The sequence below is a fragment of the Arvicanthis niloticus genome, chromosome 3, assembly GCF_011762505.2.
Source record: "Arvicanthis niloticus isolate mArvNil1 chromosome 3, mArvNil1.pat.X, whole genome shotgun sequence".
In the NCBI taxonomy this organism is placed as follows: domain Eukaryota; kingdom Metazoa; phylum Chordata; class Mammalia; order Rodentia; family Muridae; genus Arvicanthis; species Arvicanthis niloticus.
Window position 1 is genome coordinate 118449401 of NC_047660.1, and position 8281 is coordinate 118457681.

General features: G+C 41.4%; 1 long non-coding RNA gene across 1 annotated transcript; it reads left to right on the top strand.

Moving 5' to 3' along the window:
• Nucleotides 1–1034: 1034 nt before the first annotated feature.
• On the top strand, nt 1035–7709 carry LOC143441625 (uncharacterized). Its single transcript, XR_013109192.1, has 3 exons — nt 1035–1169; nt 1398–1525; nt 7668–7709. It is a non-coding gene; the product is annotated as an uncharacterized LOC143441625 (long non-coding RNA).
• Nucleotides 7710–8281: the final 572 nt, after the last annotated feature.

Here is an 8281-nt window from a genome sequence, read left to right on the forward strand (position 1 = left end):
AAAAAAAGGTTGTACCACTCCATCTTTTCTCATTCTTGTCTGCTGGCTCACAGCTAGCACCAAGTTACTAAGTGATGTGTGGTTTTCAGAATCTTCATATGCACGTCTTTTAAAAACACGTTTCATGTCCCTTACTTCTTTTTCCACTTTTGCTCATGCTCCTTGTTTTTAGTGTTAGCTTCTTCTCCAAGCACTAGTGGGGTTTACAAAAACATTTCTGGGGACCAGTCATAACCTCATGAATGGCTTGAGGCTTTATTGAGATTAAGTTATTTCTATTAAGACATCTATGCTCCTAGTATATTTACATCTGAAATAGATGTGAGGAGAGTCTCTGTGACTGAGATCAGGACAAAAACTATTTGGGCTCTTGGTCAAGCAAAGGGATTACATGCTTTTGCTCTGCTTTTCCTGACCTTGTGTGAGGCAGATCAGTGGTCTCCCTGAAGATACTGTTGTACAAATCCAAGGCTTCAAAAACCTCATCTATCCATGAAGATAACAAAGGAAGAAACTGGAGAGTTCCACGGGGAGTTTGGGTATCTTTAACTACTTATGCAGTCTTCAAAGCAGCTAGGAGACAAGGATCCTCAGGGCCCATACAAGAAGAAGCAGCAGCAGCAGCAGTATGCAAATGCTGACCCAAAAGAACAGGGTCCCAGTGCCCCAGGGTTTCACTTACTATTAATGGATAAGTATGTGCTGTCTGCTGGGCCTTGTCTCTCTGCTTGCTCTGTCTTCTTCAAAGGAGAGAAATAGCCATTTAACCACCTCCCACACAAGCTTACTCTTAGAGTCTGTAAAACACTTTCCAAGGACAAGGTCACTGTGACTGCCTCAGACACTGACACTGGAATGTTCCTCACAGATGACCATGTCCTAATTGCTAAAACTTCTAAATATTTATGTTATCTGGTAGAAAGTATTTTTGTAGATATGATTAAGTCAGGACTTTGAGACAGGCAATTCTCGTGGGAAGTGTGGCTGGACAGTCACAACGATCCTTATAAAGAACGAGAGTAGTGGGAGTTGGTGAGAGAGGAGAAATCAGGGTTTGCTCTCCTGCTGGCATTGGAGATGGAGCAGAAGGCCATGAACTAAGAAATTCAGACAGCTCAGACAGGGCTAGAAAAGCCAAAAGAAACAGTGTCTGCTAGAATTTCCAGAAGGTGAGCAGATCTGCCTACTACTATCTTGGTTTTAGCATAATGAGATGAATCTTGAACTCCAACCCTCCAGGACTATAAGTAATAAACATGTTTTGTTTTTAAGACAATGAATCCGTGTTAATTAGTTATACTGTCAGTTAGAAAATAATGCAAACCCCACTCCCATTAGCATGGTGGCAGGAAAGGAAATAAGAGCCGCTGAGATAATTTATCTCATTTGGAAGATAGGAAGTAGATGGAGGAAACACAGCAGACCCAGCAGAGAAGGAAGCCAGTGCCTGAGCTTGTGAATGGAACTGAAGACTACACCTCCTTCAAACCACTCCCAGATTCAGGAAAGGAGCACACAAGGATGGGTAAGGAGCATTCACTTGAAAGTTATGATTTCAGCTAGTAACGTACTGATGGCGGACATACTCTCTCATATTGTGAGATGGGCACAAGAAAGGTCTTCCAGCTGAAGCTTCTGTTCACTTTCCAGTTTCCTTCAGTGATGTCCAGTTGTAAAGTCCTGGCCATGCACACAGATCACCACTGGGTCACTTTATTGCCTTGTTCTTTATTATTTGATTAGTTTTAAATGTTGCTTATTTTTATTTTATGTGTATGAATGTTTTATCCGAGTGTATGTAAGTGCAGTATGTGTACGTGGTGCCTCTTCTAGAGGCTAGAAGAGAGCTTTAGAGTACCTGAAACTGGAGTTAGAGATAGTTGTGAGGCACCATGTGAGTGCTAGAGACTGAACTCTGGTCCTTTGCAAGAGAACAAGTGTTCTTAACGCTAAGCAACTCAGCTCACTAACTCCAGCTCAGTCTTACTTTTTTCCCCAAAAGATTTATGTTTAGTTATGTGTATTTGCGTGTGTGTGTGTGTGTGTGTGTGTGTGTGTATACCTATAGAACTATAGAAGCCAGAAGAAGATGTGTATCCTCCCCTCACCAAAGCTGGAGTTTTTAATAGAAGCATTGGAAAATGGGAGAAAATAGCCAATAATTTCAAGTATTGTCTCAAGTCCAACATTCTGTTTCTTTCAGACAGTGAGGTCCTGCTGATTATAAACTTCCTTTCAAGAAGCTACTAGGAGCTTTGCAACCCCAAAACCACAAGTAAATTGAGAAAAGAGCCATGAAACAAGGGTCAAATCTGTCACCCTTGCCTATCATGCAGTAACAAATTACACAAGTATCCCATGACTCATGTTCCCCGTTTATTTCTTACCCAACACATCTGTCGTGTAGGTAATTCTCTTCTTTGCTGTTCTCATAATGGAATCCAGGCCAATGGATCTTGCCTTTGTCTAAGACATTGCTAATTTTGTGAAGGGAAAAAGATAAATTATATAATCTGCCTCTTAAGCTTGTATGTGGAATTGACATGTCATTGGCCAAAGCAAATCACATGGTCACTTCTGAGTTCCACTAGACAGGGACATCAAAAGCAAGAGCAAGTCATGGAAGAGAAAATGTAATTTACACAAAGAGAGAAATGAGTATTTTGAATGATATTATAGTCAATCTCAAAGGCAGTTCTTGTAGGGAACAGAGAAAGAAATAGCAGGACATCTGTGTAACAGGTTCAGAAAGGACTTCATGGAGTGGGGAGTATGAGAGTTCAGAGGTGCAGTACTCCTGTCTGCATCGCTGCTGCCGGGCATGGCTCCCACACGGCTGCCTTTCTGGTGGGCACTGGAAAGACAAGAGAAGGGTGAAGTAGAAGATAGCCATTTTTCAGCCTGCTTTCCTTTTCATTAAATGAATTTCCATCTCACCAGCCACATAATACAGTTGTTTACAACATGCTTCTCTTCCTCCACCCTGTCCCTTTGCTAAGACATCTGGAAAGAAGCCAAAGAAAGCCATGAACAAACAGTGTTAGTGCTCCTGAGATGGCGAACTTTGCAATAACAGGTCTACCATTTTATAATCCTATACGTACTCTGCTTATGACCATGCTATTCTCAGTCTAAAGCTGGTAGTCAAATACCCAAGGCTAGTGGCAATCAATCAAAGCAAGAGAGAGGTTCTCACCTCAGGCTTTATCCATGCCACACAATGTTTCCCTAAATAAAGCAGAGAGCTAAGTTCACATTGATTGCCACTTGGGCTGGAGAACTGGTACTTTGTATTGATTGATATAAACTATAGTTTATCATAGGATATATTTCAGAAAGACCAGAGAATATTTAAGAATAGTTGAAATTTCTTTCAGTATATAAATAAAACTGACCAAATGGCCAGTGTCTTAGTTTGGATTGTGTTGCTGTAAAAAAAAACAAAACAAAACAAAACAAAACAAAACAAAACAAACAAACAAAAAAAAAATGATCATGACAACTCTTATAAAGGCAAACCTTTAATTGGGGCCAGCTTACAGTTTCAGAGGTTTAGTCCATTGTCATCATGGTGGGAAACATGCATCCAGGCAGACATGGTGCTGGAGAAGCAGGAGTTCTACATCTTGATCCACAGGCAGCAAGAGACTATATCACTAGACATACCTTTTAAAAATTAAATTTATTTATTCACTTTACAACCCAACATCAGCCCTTCCTCTCCTCCCAGTACCCCCTCATGTAAGTTCTCTCCCCATTCCCTTTAGAAGGAGAACCCCCCCCCCCCAGAATGTCAATCCTCCCATCCCTATCCTCATCGCCATCCCCCAACTCCCCACCCTGCACATCAACTTGCTGCAGGACTAGGCATATCCTCTCCCACTGAGGCCAGACAAGGCCGTCCATTTAGGGTTGTAGGATATACAGGCAGGCAGGTAGGCAATAGGCTCAGGGACAGCCCCTACTCCTATTGTTTCGGGGACCCACATAAAGACCAAACTGCTCATCTACTACATATGTGCAGGGGCTGAACATATCTTGAGCATAGGAGACTCATCCCCACAGTGACACACTTCCTCTAACAAGGCCACACCTATTAATAGTACCAGTCCCTGTAGGCCAAGCATTCAAACACATGATTCTATGGGAGCAATACCTATTCAAACTACCACAGGCAATAATTCAGCCTCAACACAGGAGTTCATGTGCCTCCAGACAAAACTGTTTTGTACTGGGGTTTGTTGTCATAAGAGATGTTTTGGTAACACTGGAAGACAGATCATAACAGATTCATGCCCTAGCAGGAACCCTGATAAGCCAAACCCAAGTATGGAATACCATGTAAGAAAGACACAGCCAAGCTCTCTGCATTTGAAAGAGGTAACATTATGCTTAGCCTATAGTATTGAGTTCCAGAGTTTCCTCTAATTAATCAATTGAGGTATCTAACTTATGTGTTCAGATGCTTAGAGAGACTTTCTTGAGTTTTCATTTTCTGATACGTTTGCTCAAGTGGCATCTATGAACAGAGTAAACATTGTATTTAAAACTCCTCCCACCAAGACTCAATTCCTCCTCACACTCTCTTTTGCAGCGATTTAAGAGACAGTTTTCATTTGTGTGTAGTGACAATAGGAAGGGAGAAATACATTTTTATTTTATTCTACTTTGAAACTTTATTTCTGTTGATAATAAAATTCTAAAGCATTACATATCTTTTGGGGTTTCCCTCATATTTGTGAGGGTATAACTGACAAATAAAAATTGTGTACATTTACAAAGCAGAGTTTTTTTCGAGACAGGGTTTCTCTGTGTAGCTCTGGCTGTCCTGGAACTCACTCTGTAGACCAGGCTGGCCTTGAACTCAAAAGTCCGCCTGCCTCTGCCTCCTAAGTGCTGGGACTAAAGATGTGCACCACCACTGCCTGGCAAGAGTGATGTTTTGATGTATGTGAATTGATTCAATAAGCTGTTAGCATTTTCATTACCAAACATTCTTTTTTTAAAAAAGAAATTGTGGTGAGAACAGTTAAGATTCACTCTGCAGTGTGTGGTACATTATTACTAATTCCAGTCACCATGCTGTGCAAAACATTCCTAGAATGGAAAAGAAGTGTTTTTAATCTGCCCACTTTCTACAAGTGAGAGTAAGAATCTCTAACAGCAGAGTCATGAGTGTAAATGTCCCTTTGCTGTGCAGATTTTTCTTAATCTGCTTAATTTTTTTTTTTTTTATGTTCTGCTGTTTGATATATTCTGTAAAGGAGGCTTATCTAAAATGACAGTGATTTGGTGCATGTGTTCATATATGTTGTGCAAACTACAATGTCTCCTCTTCTAGGAAATGTCTTCTTAAGAACCAGATATAGATGAGAGCATGTGTGTCTATGCCTCCTCTATACAAGGGCCTTGTATTTGAGAATCAGATCAAAACACTTCTGATGAGAAGGCTCAGCCTGTAAAAGCACCCGCCACCAAGCCTGAACCTATTTCAAACCTCAGGGTCCGAGTAGTGGAAGGAGACAATTGACTCCATAGAACTGTCCCCTGACTGCCACATTCGCTGTTGGCACATGACCCCACTCCTAAACAAGCAAACAAATGTTTTTAAAAGTTTGTTCAATGACAAGCCGCTACTGGTTGGAACAGATACATCCTCAGTTCTGAGGTTCTTTTAAGATAAGAAACCCTTTGGCACATATATTCTCAAATATGAATGAAGGTGATTGTGATGGTTTGTATATGCTTGCCCCAGGGATTGTCACTATTAGAAGGTGTGGCCCTGTTGGAGTAGATGTGTCATTGTGGGTATGGGCTTTAAGACGCTAGTCCAAGCTGCCTGGAAGTGAAGTCTTCCACTAGCAGCCTTCAGATGAAGATGTAGAACTCTCAGCTCTTCTTGCACCGTGCCTGCCTGGATGCTGCTATGTTCCCACCTTGATGATAATAGACTGAACCTCTGATTCTGTAAGCCAGCTCCAAATAAATGTTGTCCTTTATAAGACTTGCCTTGGTCATGGTGTCTGTTCACAGCAGTAAAACCCTGACTAAGACAGTGATAAACAGCCTTCCTAACAGATGTGTAGTCTTTTGGATTAGACTGTTCATGAACCAAACCTGCAAACACATTACTGTCTAATGTTCTGTAAATGTTACTGTCTCCGCTATAGTCTATAACCTGGTGTTAAGCATTTTGTTTTTTAGCTGAGGCTTTGAGCTGGACCAGTAGAAAATGCCTTTGTAATGGTGTATCAGAATTTCTTGTGCTTTTCACAGGAAGCTGGAACTGAATCATTTTCAGAACTTTTATATAACCTGGTCTACCATCTTTAGTTCAAGATTAAATAAATACCATATGCTTTCGTGGCCTACATCATACAAGATGTGAAAAGCTATAACTGAAACACTCCCTAAGTGGGTCGCTACAGTCAGGGATTCTTACTGAAAAGATTCTCTCTTAGTTCTATTGCTGCAACAAAACACCATGACCAAAAAGTTCTGGAGGAAACGGTTTATTGACCTTACACTTTAGGAAGCCAGGACACGACTCCAACAAGGCAGAAACCTGGAGGCAGGAGCTGATGCAGAGGCCATGAAGGGGTGCTGCTTACTGGTTACTCCTCATGGCTTGCTCAGCTTGCTTGCTTATAGAGCCCAGGAACACCAGCCCAGGGATGGTCCCACCCACAATGGGCTGGGTCCTCCAGCATCAATCACCAATTAAGAACATGCTCTATAGGCTTCCCTTCAGCCCAGTCTTATGGAGGCGTCTTTTCACCTGAGGCTCCCTCCTCTCAGATGGCTACACTTTGTATCAAGTCAACATAAATCTAGCTAGCACAGATCTGTAATATAAGGTAAGCCAAGTGAGTTTAAAACACACCCTTCTCTTTCTCTCAGGGCTTGTTTCTATTGTTCCTTCCATGTCAGAACTTGCTGTACACAAAGGCAGGGCATCTATCATGTATGTTCACTGTTACCTATTCATGCAATTGACTAACCCATAATCTGTAATTATCTCAAAGCCAGGAGCAAGGTTTTATTCATCCTTTTAGCCTCAGCCTCGATACCCCCTTTGGCCTTAATACAGCCTTTCTTTGTTCATTGGTCTGAGCAGAGGGGAGGAAAACCATTGAACACAGGAGAGGCGGACTTGAGTAGAGAAAGCATCTAGATGTGGGTTGACAGGAACAGGCAGGGAAGGCCCTCACTATGGATTTGTTCTCAGTCAGGAATTCCAAGGCTATCTCGGTTTAGATGTGGCCTTGTTAGAGGAAGTATCCACCCAATTTTCAGCAACCAACTTGCCAGTCAGCAGCTTCAACATCCAGGCAAAACCTCCTACCAGCAAAAAGATTACTACTCGCTAAAGAGTCAGATGATGATCAGCGATTTTGAACAACGAACTACTTTAAAATTAACATGTTATACTAATTACTTGGCTTTCTGTGAGAAAAAAAAACAAAACAAAACAAACCTGGTCACTGCAACTCAAGGTAGAGAGGTTTATTTTAGTTCACAGTTAGAGGGTTCCGTCCACAATGTCAGAGAAATGGTCTGGAGGGTAGCAGGAGCAGAAGGTGGCCGGTCATACTGCAGTCACAGTCAGGAGCAGAGAGAGATGAACACAGGTGCTCAGTTTACGTTCTCCTTTTTGTTTCGTCTAGGACCCTGGACCAGAGAGAGAAAGGGACAGCCCACATATAGGGTAGGTCCTTTCAACTCAACTAACTTAATCTAGAGAATTCCTCAGGATCATGTTTAGTATTCATTTTAAATCCCATCAATCAAGATTAACCACTAAAGGTATGTCCATTTTTTATATTTAGAAACAGTGAATTGGGTGGTGGTGTGCGCCTTTAATCCCAGCAATTGGGAGGCAGAGGCAGGCGGATTTCTGAGTTCAAGGCCAGCCTGGTCTACAGAGTGAGTTCCAGGACAGCCAAAGCTACACAGAGAAACCTGTCTCGAAAAAAACAAAAAACAAAAAACAAAAAACAAAAAAACAAAAAAAGAGAAAGAAACAGTGAATTGATACACTTGTGTAAACGTGACTCTAACTTGCACTTGGGAAGGAAAAAAAGTGTGGAATTTGCTTTATGCAATATTTACTTTAATGAGGTGGTTTGAAACGAAACCTGCAATATCTGATTTTTTTCTATTAAATAACAACGGATTTTTTTTAAGTATAAAGATCACATAGCGCACACAGAAAACGTCTAAATTTTCTTCAAGGGACATCACGGGATTGTTTTGAAATGAAAAGACCCATATCCAGTGC